The sequence below is a fragment of the Sapajus apella genome, unplaced genomic scaffold, assembly GCF_009761245.1.
Source record: "Sapajus apella isolate SASKATOON/1434 unplaced genomic scaffold, GSC_monkey_1.0 scaffold19, whole genome shotgun sequence".
Lineage (NCBI taxonomy): Eukaryota > Metazoa > Chordata > Mammalia > Primates > Cebidae > Sapajus > Sapajus apella.
The window spans coordinates 29,501,970-29,520,172 of NW_022436959.1; the positions used below are offsets into that span (position 1 = coordinate 29,501,970).

The following is an 18,203-nucleotide window of genomic DNA, read 5'->3' on the forward strand; positions in this document are numbered from 1 at the left end:
AAAAAGATCAAGAAGGAGGAAGACTCAGCACAGATGCTGATTCACTCCCTCTGCAGAGATCTTTCCTGCAGTAGAAGCAAGTTTTCATTCCAGCAGAAGATCATGAAAGTGACCAGTTTCTGCTGATGACAAAGTCTCTTCCATATTTTATGAAACGTAACTCTGACATCTCCATTTGGTACTTATTCAAATGAACGAGCTTCTTTTTAAGGAAAAATGGTTCCTAATGGCAGTATCCCCCAGGGCTCACAATTATGCAGCAGTAGTATGGTGTTCATGCAGGTTCCTTAACATTTAAAATAGAAGTCAAACTTGACCACAATGACAGGTCCAGAGCTCATGAACCTCTATACACATATGAAATATCTGAGAAGAGAAACTTTACTATTTTTTTTTCTCTCCAGTAGTGGTCAAAAAGCCAAATGAGAGTAAAAGTGATTCACATACTGTATTAGGTTTCCTAAACCTACCATAGCAAAGTGGTACAAACTTGGTGCTTAGCACAACAGAAATTTATTCTGTCACATTTCTGGAGGCTAGAAATCTGAAATCAAGGTATCAATAGGGCTGTGCTCTCTCTCTGAAGTCTCTAGAAAAGAATCCTTCCTTGCCTCTTCCTAGCTTCTGGTGGTTGCTTGCAATCTTTGGTGTCCCTTGGCTTGTGGTGGCATCACTTCGATCTCTGCCTCTCTCATATGGCCACTTCCTCTGTGTGTGTCCCCCTCTGTCCAAATTTCCCTTTTCTTATAAGGATATCAAACACTGAAGGAGGGCCCCCTCCAATGAGTATGACCTCATCTTAACTTGATTCTATCTGCAAAGGGACTCTATTTCCAAATAAGGTTACATTCACAGGTACTGGGGATGAAGTCTCAAATGCATCTTTTTGAGGGACAGAATTCAACCCACAACACATACTAACCACCTGGTCTGGATTACCAGAAGGCAGCACACCTGCACTTGGCCTTCACTGAAGGCTTGTAATTATTCAGTAAAATACTCCTTGCTTTTATAAAAAATTTAAATATATGAAAAAAACAAATTGGCTTCTTCTACAAAATCACTATTGAAGATGATTTTTTTTTTCTCAAAAGTCTTTTTATAGTTACCATGAAAAAAGTTTATTTCTTCTGATGATAGTAAAAAATTTTCTTTTGTTTGGCAATTAGGAAGCTTACTAGTCTGCACTATAGTACTAAACTAATACTCAGTCGTCTACAGTACCACAATACTACAGTAGTCTGGGTGTTTCTCAAGTTTGAATGGAGGGAGTAAGTTAGGAAGGGAAATGATTAAAAACACAGATGCCTGGGACCCACTCCAAACCTATAAAATCAGAAGTGATGGGGATGAGACCCAGGCTTATTCACTTCTGACGAGCAGCCAAAGTCATTCTGCTATACAGCAAGTTTGAGTGCCACCAGTCTAGAGCTTTTACACCCCATTTCCCCCTTTATTCTCAGGGGTGCATAGTTTACAAGCTTTATATTTTAATGTTCTTATGTCCTTTATTGCAAGCTATATTTTTTTTAGCTATTTACAATTAACATTAACAAGCAATTTATAAATACTATACTTCTGAACTACACATGTGAAATAATACATTTTAGGTCCTGTAGCACTTTTTTTTTTTTCTGTAACACATATATTTTCAAACAGATGGCTTTATTCATGCTTACCAAGTCCCTCTGAGGTACAATGGAAGAAGAAACATATTCCCTTCGAAAATAAAGGCTCAAGTCCAAGTCAAACTGAGTATTTATTAAACACCTTTAATGTTCAAGACACTTAAATATCACCTCATCAGGGTAGGTTATAGCTAGGGAGGTACATCCCTGAATGTGGAAAGGTTAGTGTACCATTTAAACACAGTACACTGATTTATCATCTCTTGTTTGTACAGAATTAAATAGTCTGGACAATTTAATTATTTTAATTGATCAGCGTAAGTAGTTGTAAACAATTCAGAATAAGAGCTCCAAGTACAAGTACTTTCTTTCCACATTATTTTTCTCATCTTCTGTTCGCACATGAAAACTAAAGCCTCCTAAACTTAAGATTATAAAGTACTGCAAAGTACGACAGTCACTAAGGTGAAAAAAATTACTAATTTCTATGGCTGTCTATAGTTCAACTTATCTGAAAAAATACATAGTTTTAAGTCTTTTGTGAAATCCCTTGTGAGTCTCTACTGTCGACTATGGTTAGAATACAGTCAAAAGTATAATCAGATTGCATCATCACCATCACCTGCTCAGAGGCAAGTTGAAGAAACACGTGCTCATGAGGCTGAAGCTGGTTTATTGTACTACACTCTCATGTGGGGCTTGCCAGACAGATTAGTCACCATTTTGCAGCTGGTTTCAAATTCAGTTGCTGCAATACAAGTGCAGATGCAATGGCTTACCCTAATTATATTGCTCCAGTTTAATCTTTCCATTTGTAGCATACTATATACTGGATTAAATTCAAGACTTTGGATTGGTTTTAAACAGAAGAGACTTCAAAATCACGTATTTGTGATCCTCTCCTAAAGCTTGCTGATCATATTTGATCATCGTATCTTTTGGATCTTCTGAATCCATCCCAAAGGTGTTTTTAGGTTTCTAAGCCTTCACTAGAACTTGATAATTAATAAAAACGCAGGGAAAAAAAAAAAAAAAAAAAACTTAAAGTTTTTTTAAACAAAATAAAAGCAAAGTTATGTCATCTCTAAAAATACTTTTTATTTTTTTAAATTTCAATTTTTTTTCCTGTTTGGAATTAAATATATGAGTATATCCTAAGGAAATTAATTGCAATCAGGGGTTTCTAAACTTGACTGATGATCAAAATCACTTGGGAAGCTTTAAAAACATGCATTTCCCCGACTTCACCCTATACCTGTTGAATCATAATTTAAAGAGATTTCTTTTTAAATTAATCTAGAAGTTAAATAAAGCTTACACTGGTTTGCTTTGAGAATCAGAAAGAAAAAAGAAAGGTTCCTGCCTATCTAAGGCAGGTCTTTTTAACTGCCTGCTACTGTCCATATTTAATAAATGCCATCTGTCAAGAACGATGTCTAAAGAGATGATGTAATCAGAAGAATTTTAAAATATAAGAAAAAATAAAATCCTAGCATCATCAGATTCACAGAAGCTACTCAGAGAAGAGGCTCCAAGAGATTTTTGGATGTGAAAAATAATGCCAAAGAGTACAACACGCATTTAAAATAGTCTTAATTTTGTTAAGTATCTGTTTCAATTTGTTGGATACATAGTTTTTTCCTTCAAAATAACTTGATTTTGAAGACATATATAGTCAGGATTATGCATTTTACTCCCTTGTTTCTTATTCATTCATTCCACACTAGTGCTGGGAATATGGTGGTAAGAACAAACAACCCATGTCCTCACCATGCATACAGTATCACAGCATTATAAAACATATCAAAATAGTTTTATGGTTAAAATAAAGTCTATCATAAGAAATTCAAATCAGTATATTTCAAAACATCCTTGGGGATAAAAATAACACCTTCAAGTTATAGTTGACACATTATTTCAAAAAATCACTAAGTTCTGCAATTTCTCCTTCCCAAATTAATGCCAGTTTTACTTTATCTGATCTAAAACTTATTATTATACAAAAATGTGAAGTTAATAAGTGAATGATATATCATAGGTTATTCAACACACAGCTAAAAATAAAAAACACTGTCAATTCTAAAAACTAGACTTCCCTAAAGTCTAAAAATAACTATGACGAAGAGAATCTACAGTACTTTGTGACTCTTAATATTATAATTAAACATCAGGTTTAATTAATAGAGAGGTTTCCTACACAGATTTTCACATAACAGAATATGTCAACGGGATAATTATGACCAATCATAAACTTAAGCATAAAAGGTGGTGGTAAATAAAAACAAAATCTTAAAGACAAAATTTCAAACTCACACTCTGAACCAGGCCACAGTTTCTGAACTACAAACTAACTTCTTTGTTATTTAAACTGCATTTTACTCTTTACAAATACAAGCAGTTTCGCAAGTACTCCATACTGTTAATCCCCTAAAGTGGGAAAACCAGATGAATTAAAATAAGTAGAGGCCATGTTAGCCAATGTGATTGAGACCATTTCTTCATTTAATAAAAAAATCAGTTAAGGTGAGAAGTTAGAAAAAATATATGCATACCTTAAACATTTTAACTCAAAACAAACCATATTCATTTAATAAAGTAAGTACTTTGGAAGTAGCGGCGTTGTTTGAGGTAAATGTTCCAGGTTAGTCGTCTCCTGCCAAAGAAGTCAAGACAAGGACACACAAGGAGTGAGCTTAAGAGTGTTAGTTTAATAGGTGAAAGAAAGAGAAAAGCTCCCCTCCTTGTGCAGAGGAAGCGTTGGTGGCAAAATGTGGTTGGTTTTTTAGGAGGCCGTGTCTCCATAGGGCTGGAGAGACCGGTCAGACCAGGTGTGCCACTTACATAGCCTCGGAAGAACCTGGCCGCCCCATCTTAATCTTTTATTAGACAGATGGGTTCACTACCTGGCCAACGCCATGTTGCCTGCCTCTTTATCGCACATGTGGTGACAAAGAAAAGGTAAGGTGAGCCTCCATGTTGAACACACCAGCTTCCAAGTAGCCCTTTTCTATTGGTACAACTGCCAGCATTTACCTGTGCAAGCTTCCAGCTTGCTTATCTATGTCTGCAGCTCAATTTTTCAGGCTGTCCTTTGTTAAAAGAAATGTTTTGGGGGCTGCTTTTCATTAAAAAGGAAACCTTGCTAAAGACTCTCCTACCCTCACTAACTGCCTAAATAATTTCTTTCTAGCTCCTGTATCTCTTGGGAGTTATAAGAATAAATATAATTTTTCTTGGCTTTGCTTCTTCCCATGTTGTAGTAATACCAAATCCTGATTCAAGCTGATATTCAATACAACATAGAACTATTTCTAGAGCATGTATAACTACCAATGGCATGAGTAATATTTGCCTCTGGATTGCTCTTATCTCCTCCTCCTCTTCATATTAAATCCATCCTTTTCTGCTACAGCTTGTTTGCCTTCTGCATCCACAATTTCATTTTCAAAAAATAATTTTTTAACTGTAACCATGTCTGACATATATTAGTTTCGAATTTAAAAAATGAATCAATTTGTCTGATACTTAAAAGTAAAAATAAATATACAATTGCAACAAACTATGTTTTATACTACCTCCTTACAGTTAAGGATATTTTTAAATCATAGTTTTTACCAAAGTTTAGTAAATGCTTAAATGTAAATTTTGCTCTATGCTTCACTATACCATTTTTTAAATGTTTGATATTATTCTATTTTATATGGCTGCTACTACTGTCTTATACTTCTTTTCCCAAATTAAAACTCAAAGCTCTTTTTTACATCTTCTCTTTACATACTCTGATTCATGCATTAGAGGAAGGATATTCTATTCAATGGTAAAGCTATGTCTTTTAGGTCATTTTCTTTTTTTTTTCCTGGAAATCTGTGGATCTTCATTTTCATTTTAAAAAATAATTGTTATTGAAAAACTCTATCCTCAACTGAATGAAAACAGAGCTCTTCTTTGTACTGTTCATCTTTGCATACCCAACACCCAGCACATCACCTAGCACACAGAAATATTCACATATTGTCTGAATGCATGAATGTTTATATAATTTATGGAAGCAGTAATTATTGAAATAAGAGTGCACATCCCTAAGTTACTTATCAGGGAACTAGTGTTGGTTGTCAATATCTTCGAGTTTCAGGTTTAGGAGAAAATTCATTAAGTTAGCTATTCTAACAGCTAGCTATAAGCTGTAAGGTCAACTCTTCTGCCACTACCACTCACCAAGATTATTGATAAAATTGCATTCATAAATCTGGTGAAAATTTTTCAGTTCTTATCCTACTTGTAGTTCATTTTGTCTCAGGTCCTCAGAAAAAGGATGTGACGACAATGCACAGGAAGAACAATTGTTTCAGGTAAGTTTATTTTCTTTAACTGTTTCTATGCTGAATGTGCATATTAATGGTGAGACATTCTATAATTCAGAATCCATCTCATAAAACACTAAAAAAGTATGATGTATTTTTTAAAGTTATAAGATTTCTGAATTTGCCTACAACAAAAAAAACTGCAGTTTGTTAGTTCTAATTTCATTGCTGACTATGGCAACTGTAATTCCTCTGTAGAGTTTTTTGTTTTTAATTCTAGTGTCCCTGTTCTGCTTTTCTAGGTTATCATTTTGAATAACTATTTCAACTACATGGTAAAACAGGTCTGCAAGTATTGCTATCAACTAAAAAAAAAATGGAAAATTTTGAACAACTAGTCCATGAGGAAATAAACAATTACTCTATACAAATGCCCAACACCCTAAATGCTGACTTTCTCCCAGCTTCCATCCTGTTACTTGCTTTAACCTTCCCACAGGGGGAAAGTTTTCAGCTGAGGTCTTTACTTGCAGTTAGGGACCTATTATAGAGTTCTAAGCCTTTCTTACATAAGTCCAACATATAATACATTGTACACAATACCCAACTATTTTTAAGCAAATGAGAATTTAAAGATATTTACAAAATTAATCTACAACTGATTCCAGATCTTACTCACACGTAAATACAGCTCCTTTTTTATTTTAGCAATTAAACCGCAGAGATTATTTCCAAAACATTTAACAAAGTTTCGCAGATATAAGAATTCCCTCTTTATTCATGTTTAAGTACTACCTCTTAAATCATATTTTAATTAAATCATGCAATTATAATAACAAGTACATACATTTAGAAGCATACCAAACACCTTGATACTTCAACAGCACTCTGCTGGAACAGCCAAAGCCAAGTCTGCTCATCAAAGAACAGACTAGATGCTGTCAGCATCCAAAGATTTATAGAAAAGTTGGAAATGCTGGTCAATATGCAAAGTCACATAGTGGAGGTCAGTTAAGACTGATATGCTATTCTTTGAGAACAGGCCATGATTCAAGTCTCAACACATTTAGGAATTTCTATCATTTGTATTACACTCTCTGACCACAGCTCATTAAATTGAAAATCTTCACCAAAAAGATAACACAAAAAAACTCAATTTTTGGAAATCCTGAAACATTTAAAAATAACTCAGCAAAGAAGTATTAACAGTGAAAAATGTGTGAGTCAGGTGTGTGGCCTATGCCTGTAGTCCCAGCTATTCAGGAGGCTGAAGTGGGAAGATCACTTGAGCCTAGGAGGTTGAGGCTGCAGTGGGCTGTCTGTGGTCATGCCACTGCACTCTAGTGTGAGTGACAGGACAAGACCCTGTCTCCAAAAAAAAAAAAAATTTAAGTTTTTAAAAAGAGAAAAAATGTGTAAAATGAAAAACAAATGGAAAAACACAAATTAAAACTTTAAAAGCTGCCCTATTTAGCAGCTTTTAAAGGGGAATACAGAGCATTTTTAATGAACATATTAGAATTTTTAAAACTTTAAAAATGATGATCCAAGGGCAAGCAACCAACAAAAAGTTAAAATGAAACTAACAAAATAAATTCCAAAGAAAATGCAAAAGAAAGTAATTAAGGTAGGAGCAAGAAATGGTGAAACAGAAAATAAAATGCAACAGAAGAACAATACATCCTAAAACTGGTCTTCTGAAAACACTAAGAAAATAAATAGGAAAGCAATAAATAAACAATATTGTAGTGGGGGGAGGAGCGGAACATAATGAAAATCCCAGAGACTAAAAAATGGTAAGAAGACATCATTAAAAAATAAAAATAAAAATAAACTCTCTATATAAATTTAGAATAATTTTTAAATAAGCAATCACCTAGGAAAATATCTTACCAAACTGACAAATTAGGCTAGTCTGCAACTATCAAAGAATTCATTCAGTACATAAAGCTACCCACTAAAGAAACAACCAGGCACAGATAATGTTTATAGGTTAAGTCTATTAAAATCAAATGTTATACTAATTCTAATAACACTCACTGCCTATTTATGTTTTTTCAATAAGCCTTTAGCCAATCAGGAGCAACCCAAAAAACAGTATGTACTATATTCAGTAGTTAAACATTGCAAACATTATAATCTTTTTTTAAATCAGAAGTGGGAAAAAGGTGTTTTCTTAGACACTTCTCTTCAACATACTAGATGTCCTAGACTATGCAATAAGACCAAACAATAAAATGAAAGCCATAAGGATTTGAATGAAACAAAACTCACTATTCAAAGATATAATTATCTACTTAGAAAATTCAAAAGAATCTAAAGCTGAATTATGAGACGTAAATACTTTATCAAGACAGTTTCTACAAATATTGACTACATGCTTCTATGCTGGCAACAAATGGAAAATACAATTTAAAAAATATTTACTAGGTCGGGCACGGTGGCTGAAGCCTGTAATCCCAGCACTTTGGGAGGCCGAGGCGGGTGGATCACGAGGTCAAGAGATCAAGACCATCCTGGTCAACATGGTGAAACCCCGTCTCTACTAAAAAATACAAAAAATTAGCTGGGCATGGTGGCGCGTGCCTGTAATCCCAGCTACTCAGGCGGCTGAGGCAGGAGAATTGCCTGAACCCAGGAGGCGGAGGTTGCGGTGAGCCGAGATCGCGCCATTGCACTCCAGCCTGGGTAACATGAGTGAAACTCTGTCTCAAAAAAAAAATAAAATAAAATAAAAATAATAAAAAATATTTACCACAATAATAAAACAAAAAAAAAAAACACTCTAAGAATAAATCTGACAAAAGAAGAAATGTGATTTTTATGAAAAATGTATAGGAATTTTATAAAAATTTATCAAGGAAACCTAAGTAAATGAACAGAAATATACTTCTGAAGAAGGGTAAATGTTGTAAATACAGCAATTCTCCCCTAAGTTAATCTATATGTTCAATAAAATTTCAACAAAAATCACATCAGACTGGGTGGGTTTGAGTGATCATTTATTATTCATTTTTTATTTATCTGGCATGAATGAGCTGATGATTCATCATATAGAAAAGCAGGCAACAAAGGAAGGTTGAGTTGGTTTTAAAGGATAGTAATATAACGAGCTTTATGGCATTAGCTCAGAGACAGAAAAATAGCCTGATAAAGTAGAAGAACCAAATATATTATATACGTAAGAGTGAGCTTGGAAGATAAGCAAAGAAAAGAAGATGAATTAATCCAAAATAGTTCTAAGAAAATAGGTTATCCTTATGAACAAAAAATTAAAATTGGATCACTGTATCACACTATAACCAAAGTTAACCATAGAGCTTTAAGAAGATGCTATAGGAAGATAACTTTCTGATCTCCAAAAAAGGACTTTTAAAATCAGACTGAAATATAAAAGTTAAGGAAAAGTTTTATTTTAAAATCATCACATTAAATTCTCTCTTCATTAATAGATATAATTTAAAAAGAGAAACATAAGTCATTAACGGGATTACTGTAAAGTGCCACAACATTCATAACTAGATCCCCTTAGTATCAATTTTTAAAATGATAGACAACACAATAAGGAAAAGAGATAGTGATTTTACTGAGCAAAAAAACACCTATGACTATTAAACATAAATAAAAACGTCCAATTTCGTTATAAACAAGAAAATGAAAATTATAAACACAAGATACCATTTTATAACCAACAGACTGATAAAAATTTAAGTTTCACAATATTACATGTTAAAAAGGATATAGTGTAAGTAGAATTTTCATATACTGCTTGGGAAAAAAATTTGCCATTATTTACTAAAGTTAACATGTGCATAGCCTATAATTCCTCCTGGAAATAAAAATCTAGAGGAAAGCTTACATACGTGCACCAGGACAGAGGTACAAGGATATTTGTAACAGCATTATTTTGTCTTTTAATTGAACTTTTTGAGATAAATGTAGATTCAAATGCAGATTGGAAAAATTATATGGAAATATCCCATGTAGCTTCTACCCAGTTTACCACAATGGCAACATCTTGCAAAACTATAGTACAATACCACAAACAGGATGTTGACATTGATACAGATCAGATACGAACATCACCATAACCACTGTAATTCCCAGTGTTATCCTTTTATAGCCACATGCACTTCCCTCTCACTTTCACCCCATCCTTAACCACCAGCAACCACTAATTTCTCTATTTTTTGTGTATACTTTTGTTATTTCAAGAACGTGACATAAATGAAGTCATACAGTACATCATCTTTAGGGATTGGCTTTTTCACTCAGCATAATTCTCTGGAGATTCATCCAGGTTGTTGTATATATCAATAGTTTGTTACTTTTTCTTGCTGAGTATTATTCCATGACATGGCTATACCATAGCTCATTTAACCATTCACCTGTTGAAGGATATTTGGTTTGTATCCAGTTTGGGGCTATTATGAATAAACTTGCTATAAACACTCAGTTTTTATGTGCACATACGTCTTCAATTTCTCCGGGATAAATGTCCAAAGTGCAATTGCTGAGTCATATAGTAACTATACTTTCAGGTTTTCAGAAACTGCCGAAGTGTTTTATAGAATAATTGTACCATTTTACATTCCTATTATCAATAAGTGATCCAGTTTCTCTTCATCTTTACCAGCATTTGGTGTTATTACTATTTATTTTAGCTATTCTGATACAGGTTTGTAGAGAGCCCTCATTATGGATTTAATTTTCATTATGGCTAATAACACTTATTCATGTGTTTATTTGCCATACATATATTCTCTTCAGTGAAATGTCTCTTCATGTTTTTTGCCCATTTTCTAATCAGGTTTTATGTTTTTTTGATTTTTGTTTTTTTTACTGCTGAGTTTTGCAAGTACATGTTCTAGATACTAGTCCTTTCATTTTGAGCAACTTTTGCATAAACTGTGAGACACACATCAGGTTTTTTTTGTTTTTGTTTTTTTCTGCCTACTAATGTTCAATAACAGCACTGTTTTTAGGAAAACAAAACAAAACCCCCAAATGTTCATCATGAGAACAGATACATAAATTGTGGTATATTCATCAATGGAATGTCAAACAAAAATGAAAGAACTAAAGATACATGGAGCAATACAGATGAGACCAGATAAATGATAGTGAGTGACAGGCAAATTGCCGAAGAATATACTATACATACATTGTGAATGACTCCATTTATATATGGTTCTAAAACATACAAAACTAGGCATACAAAAAATATGTTAACACTACTTAAAAAGAGACTAAAAAAAAAAAAACAATTTAAAGAGTGGAATTTACCTCTGAGGTAGGAGTAAGGGGGAGACTAGAGAGCAATTCTCCCCTAAGTGAATCTATATGTTCAATAAAATTTCAAAAAAAATCACATCAGACTGGGTGGGTTTGAGTGATTATTTACTATTCATTTTTTTATTTATCTGGCATGAATGAGCTAATGCTTCATCATATTTCTTAAACCAATTGGTGGGTACACAGGTGTTCATTACATTGTCGTTCTGAATACCTTATTACTAAAAAAAAAAAAAAAATTTAAAAGGTTATTTTTTAAATTGAAATTTGCATAAGCAAGAGCTAAGAATAATACCTGGTAAGATGTCACCTTAAAGATCTTACCCTCAGCAGGTAACAAAACAGTATTATAAAATGTAATACAGGAACATATCAAACAGACCCTTGTTTGGGAAAGATGGTTTCTGAGCAAACCATTCTTATCCCACAAGCCTCATTTTACCCTTGTATGCTCAGCGCCTGACTTTTGTTTCAACTTCAAGTCCCCTAACCATTCACCTTCTCTCCAGACGGTTCCTTCTGCTTTGTTTTATAGCATTCTGCCCTCCTCGGGTGGTAAAGCTTTAAATGAACACCAACATCTGACCACTCCGCTTATCCACAGGACTTATCTTCTTAAGAGATGGTGTGAGGACAAAGGGTGAGCCTTCCTGACTTGAATTAATGAGGACCCACAATTGAACAAGTTTCTAATGTTCATATTTACAAAGAATATAGTCTAGAATCTCACTTAAATCCACACTAAAAGTAACGCCATGCATAATATCATTATTTACACATATAATTGAGATAAATGTCAGCATATAGATAGAAAAACAAAGAAATTTCAAAAAACTAATAAAATTCTTTAACCATTACAAAATCCCTTAACTATGCAGAAATTTATAAAATATATAATAAATTATGCAAGACACTGAAAGATGTGTTATTAAGTAGCTAATTGGTATTTGTAATAGCACTCTCCTTTCCTCTTGTCTTCTCTTCCCCTCCTCTTTTCCTCCCACACACTCTCTCTTCCTCTCCCCTTCTCTTTCTCCCTCTCTGCCTCTGTCTCTGTCTCTGTCTCTGCCTCTGTCTCTCTCTCTCTCTCTCTCTCTCTCACACACACACACACACACACACACACACACACTTTGCTAGCTAAAAACTTCTTAAAAACATAAAACTGGCTATGTTTGTATATACACATATGTATTTGGTGTCTTGTTATAACTTTCCTTTAAACCACATATTAACGCGCAAAAAAGTACTAACATTCTATCTGTTGAAATACTGGGTCTCCAGTAAACGTAGTTGTTCATTTCAGTCATTCAGCTTATTTACTAATTATAAAATATAATTTTAAGATGGCCAAAATGAAGTAGTAAGAGAAGTGTATTACTACTTTAATAGAGTTTGCTTCTATTTTTAAGGTGTGTCCTACAAAGTGCAAATACGTTGACTCATTTTTAAAGGTTTCCTTTCAATGTTTCAAGTTATAAAGCATGGCTGCTTTTGTAAAAGATCTTATTAATTTCTTAATAGAGTGTTAAGCCTGATCCCATTATATCCAAAATGGTAAATGCTATCTAATAAATATATGGGTGATTGAATAAGGGTCACTGACACTTGGGTAACTGTTTGATATAGAAACAATTTACAATAAATATCTCTCTACTAAACTAAAGCTGAGCAATCAATAATTTTGTCTTCCTTCGTCTACAAGTAGCCTATCCAACATTAACTAGTAAACCAAGGGTGAAAGGGAGGGTTGTAAATCACAAAGAAAAGAGTCATTTTATTCTTAATTCCCACTTGAATCCATGTAAAATGTTAAGTTACAGACAGTTAAGGAGAAGCTGTTGTTTTTGAATATGTAATTGCTATTTAGATGATAATGGCATGGATGTCACAGTAGAACCATGATCCAAATTTGAATAAGGTCTTAATGAAGGAGGCTAAGAGAAGAATGACGAATGAAATACAACAGTGTCAGCAACAGACCTTAATGAAGCAAATTACTTTCAGTACCTTTGTAATTCAGGAGGAGCTGCATTTAAAAAGTGACAACCAAAGGATCAAAAGCAGGACCTTTGCAAACTAAACATGCTTAAAACATGACATCACTGTCTGGGCAACAAGGCATTGTGGAAAGCAGCCTCAATGTTTGGGTTTTACAGCTCACATAGCAAAATAACTACATTAAAAGATCTGGCTAGGCAAACCAATTTCCTTAGAAAGCATCTTTATATTTCAAGTTAATGACATTTCTGAACAGAGGACTATAAATGCCCAAAGATACCTTGACTGATTTTTAAAAAGCATTATATATTAACACTAAGAATAGCTTTAAGGCAAAATAAAGCCAGATTTTGGATCACAGAAAACTAAAGAGGTCTTTTTTCAGTTCCCAAATATCATTTATTCTTTTATCATTTGTTAGATTAATGAAACATACAATGCATTCTACTTAATAAGTGGTTGAATCACTTTATATATTCATATTTTAGAATCAATTTCACTTTTACAAAATCACACTGAAGCAATTTGAGAGCATATGGCATTCCCACTGCCAAATGAAACATACGTTCAACATGTTTAAATGATTTGCCCAAGGTAGCATTGATGATAGTGCTAGAAACTGAACACAAGGCTTCTGACTTCCAAAGAAGTCATTCAAGGCAAGCACAAACTACCATAGTTACAAATTTAACTTGATACCTGAAGTCTTCTTAGTAACAAAAACTTGGTGATCACATTCATTCCATATTAATATTGTAGGCGGACAAGGGGTTTACGACCATACTGAATATAATCTTTGCTGTACAGACCAGTATTCACACACGGTTGTAAAAACTGATTTTGCCTGTTTATTCCGTCTCCTCAAATAAAAGTGCACAAACAGCAATCCTACCAACCACGGAATGCTAATACAATAGTTACATATTTATAATCAGAAAATAACTCCTCAATACTAATTAATTAGTGTCCTAACACAGTCATGTTACTGTTTCTAGAGACTGACTAAAAATGTTTCAACTTCAAAGATAAGAATGAGATAAGGTAGAAGTGAGGGAGGAGAGCCAGGATGGTCGAATAGGAACAGCTCCGGAGTGCAGTTCCCAAAGAGAACGATGCAGAGGGTAAACGATCACCGCATCTCCAAACGAGTTTTTACTGCCCACCAACCAGGAGATACCAGGCTGAAAAGCGCCACGAGTTTCCAGCACAGCTGTTTCAGCCGGCGCCTCAGTTCTCCGCACAAAAACTCACACCAATCTGGGCAGCCATTTCAACTGGCTTCTGGAACCCCTGTGAGACAGAGCCGCCTATTCAACTGAATAAAAGTGGGCTGAAACAGGGAGCGAGGTGATCTGGCACAGCAGATCCCACCTGAACAAAGACCAGCAATCTGAAACACTGAATTGACAGTTTCGCAGCAAGCACAGCTGGACCCCGGACGGTCCAGCTCGGTGGGGGGAAGGGCATCCGGCATTACTAAGGCAGTCCACCACTAACGAGACAGTCCGCCATTACAGAGGCAATCCACCTTGAGTGAGGCAGTCTACCATTACTGAGGCAGCCTGCCATTACTCAGACAGTTCTAACTGTGCATCTGTAAACACCACCACAAGGAAGTTCACACAGCAGCTGGGCAAAGCATACGGCAACTCAGCAACCGCTCTGCTGGCAGACTGTGACTAGGCTACCTCCTTGCTGAGCAGGGCGTTTCTGAAAAAAGGCAACAGCACATCAGGAACTTATAAATAAAGCGCCACCTTCCCACAACAGAGCACCTGGGAAAAAAGGCAGTTATGAGTTCCCGTGCAGAAGACTTAAACATACCTGCCCAGCAGCTGTGAATGGAACAACAGAGCTCCCAGCTCAGCACTTGAGCTCCTATAAAGGACCGACTGTCTCCTCAAGCAGCTCCACAACCCCCATATATGCAAAGAGACACCTCATAAACGAGAGCTCAGGCTGACATCTGGCGGGTACCCTTCTGGGATGAAGATAACAGAAGAAGAAACGAGCAGCAACCCTTACTGCTCTGCAGCCGCAACAGGTTATCCCCAGGCAAGCAGGGTCTGGAGTGGACCTCCAGCAGTCCTATAGCAGAGGGGCCTGACTGTTAGAAGGAAAACAAAAAAACAGAAAGAAATAACTTCAACATCAACAAAAAGTATCTCAGAGACACCATATGAAAGTCACCAACTACAAAGACCACAGGTAGACAAATCCATGAAGATGGGAATAAATCAGCGCAAAAAGGATGAAATCACCAAAAACCAGAGTGCCTCTCCTCCTCTAAGGGATCACAACTCCTCACCAGCAAGGGAACAAAGCTGGATGGAGAATAAGTCTGATGAATTGACAGAAACAGGCTTCAGAAGGTGAGTAATAACAAACATCTCTGAGCTAAAAGAACATGTTCTAACCCAATGCAAAGAAAATAAGAAACTTTAACAAAGGTCAGACGAACTGCTAATGAGAATAAACAACTTAGAGAACAATATAAATGACTTGATGGAGCTGAAAAACACAGCACGAGAACTTGGCAAAGCATACACAAGTTTCAATAGCCGAATCGCCCAAGCAGGAGAAAGGATATCTGAGACTGAAGATCAACTCAATGAAATAAAACAAAAAGGCAAGATTAGAGAAAAAAGAGGGAAAAGAAATGAACAAAGTCTCCAAGAAATATGGGATTATGTGAAAAGACCCAATCTACGTTTAATACATGTACCTGAATGTGACCGAGAGAATGAATCCAAGCTGGAAAACACTCTTCAGGATATTATCCAGGAGAACTTCCGAACCTAGCAAGGAAGTCCAATATTCAAGTCCAGGAAATACAGAGAACACCACACAGATATTCCCCAAGAAAAGCAACCCCAAGGCACATAATCATCAGATTCACCAGGGTCAAAATGAAGGAAAAAATGCTTTAGCTGGACATGGATATATAGTATAGCAACATGCCTATAAAAAAAAAAATTTAAAAAAAAATGCTAAGGGCAGCCAGAGAGAAAGGCTGGATTACCCACAAGGGAAGCCCATCAGACTCACAGCAGATAACCTATAGTGCAGAAGAGAGTGGGGGCCAATATTCAACATCCTTAAAGAAAAGAACTTTCAACCTAGAATTTCATGTCCAGCCAAACTAAGCTTCATAAGCAGGGGAGAAATAAAATCCTTTGCAAACAAGCAATTGCTTAGAGATTTCATCACCACCAGGCCTGCCTTAAAAGGGGTCCTGAAAGAAGCACTAAACATAGAAAGGAACAACCAGTACCACCCACTCCAAAAAAGCACCAAATTGTAAAGACTATTGATACTGTGAAAAAACTGCATCAACTAATGGACCAAACAACCAGCTAGGATCAAAATGGCAAGATCAAATTCACGTTTACATAACAATATTAAACTTAAATATAAATGGGCCAAATGCCCCAATCAATAGACACAGACTGGCAAATTGGATAAAAAGTCAAAACCCATCGGTGTGCTGTATTCAGGAAACCCATCTCAGATGCAAGGACACACACAGTTTCAAAATAAAGGGACGGAAGAAGATTTACCAAGCAAATAGCAAAAAAAAAAAAAAAAGCCGGAGCTGCATCCCAGTCTCTGATTAAACAGGCTTTAAACCAACAAAGATCAAAAGAGACCAAAAAGGGCATACTGTGATCAATTCAACAAGAACAGGTAATTACAATCCTCAATATATATGCACCCAATACAGGAGAACCCAGATACATAAAGCAAGTTCTTAACTACATACAAAGAGAATTACTCTCCCACACAATAACAGTGGGAGGCGTTAACACTCCACTGTCAATATTAGACAGATCAACAAGACAGAAAGTCAACAACGATATCCAGCACTTGAACTCAGATCTGGACCAAGCAAACCTAATAGGCATCTACAGAACTCTCCATCCCCAAATCCACAGAATATACATTCTTCTCAGCACCACATCGCACTTATTCTAAAATTGACCACATAATTGGAAGTAAATCACTCCTCAGCATATGCAAAAGAATGATATAATAACAGTCTCTCAGACCACAGTGCAATCAAACTAGAACTCAGAATTAAAAACTAACTGAGAACCCTACAACTTCATGGTAATTAACAACTGGCTCTTGAATACTGACTGGATAAACAATGAAATGAAGGTAGAAATAAAGATGTTCTTTGAAATCAATGAGAACAAAGACACAATGTACCAGAATACCTGGGACACATTTAAAGCAGTTTCTAGAGGAAAATTTATAGCAATAAATGCCCACATGAGAAGCAAGGAAAGATCTAAAATTGACACCCTATCATGAAAATTGAAAGAGCTAGAGGAGCAAGATCAAAAAAAACACTAGCAGAAGCAAGAAATAGCTAAGATCAGAGCAAAATTGAAGGAGATAGACACACAAAAAACCCTTCGAAAAAATCAATAAATCCAGGAGCTTGTTTTTTAAAAAAAATCAACGAAGTAGATAGACCATTTGCCAGATTAATAAAAAAGAAAAGAGAGAATAATCAAATAGATGCAATAAAAAGCACTAAAGGGGATATCACCACAGATTCTACAGAAATACAAACTACCATCAGATATTATTACAAACAACTCTAGGCACATAAACGAGTAAACCTGGAAGAAATGGATACATTCCTGGACACTTGCACCTTCCCAAGCCTAAACCAGGAAGAAGTTGAAACCCTGAATAGACCAATAACAAGGGCTGATGTTGAGGCAGCAACTGATAGCCTTCCAACCAAAAAAAGCCCAGGTACAAATGGGTTCACAGCTGAATTCTACCAGAAGTACAAAGAGGACCGCTCCTTCTGAAACTATTCCAAACAATATAAAAAGAGGGAATACTTCCCAAATCATTTTATGAGACCAACATCATCCTGATACAAACCCAGCAGAGACTCAACAAGAAAAGAAAACTTCAGGCCAATATCCATGATGAACATAGATGCAAAAATCTTCAA

General features: G+C 35.3%; 1 protein-coding gene and 1 long non-coding RNA gene across 3 annotated transcripts in view; both read right to left on the reverse strand.

The window, feature by feature from the left end:
* UMAD1 (UBAP1-MVB12-associated (UMA) domain containing 1) overlaps positions 1-18,203 on the reverse strand; it is a 244,108-nt gene that overhangs the window by 154,837 nt on the left and 71,068 nt on the right. The window lies entirely within an intron of this gene.
* LOC116557270 lies at positions 1,596-7,260 on the reverse strand. The gene is made up of 2 exons (XR_004271452.1): positions 6,351-7,260; positions 1,596-6,294 (listed from the first exon to the last, which is right to left on the reverse strand). It is a non-coding gene; the product is annotated as an uncharacterized LOC116557270 (long non-coding RNA).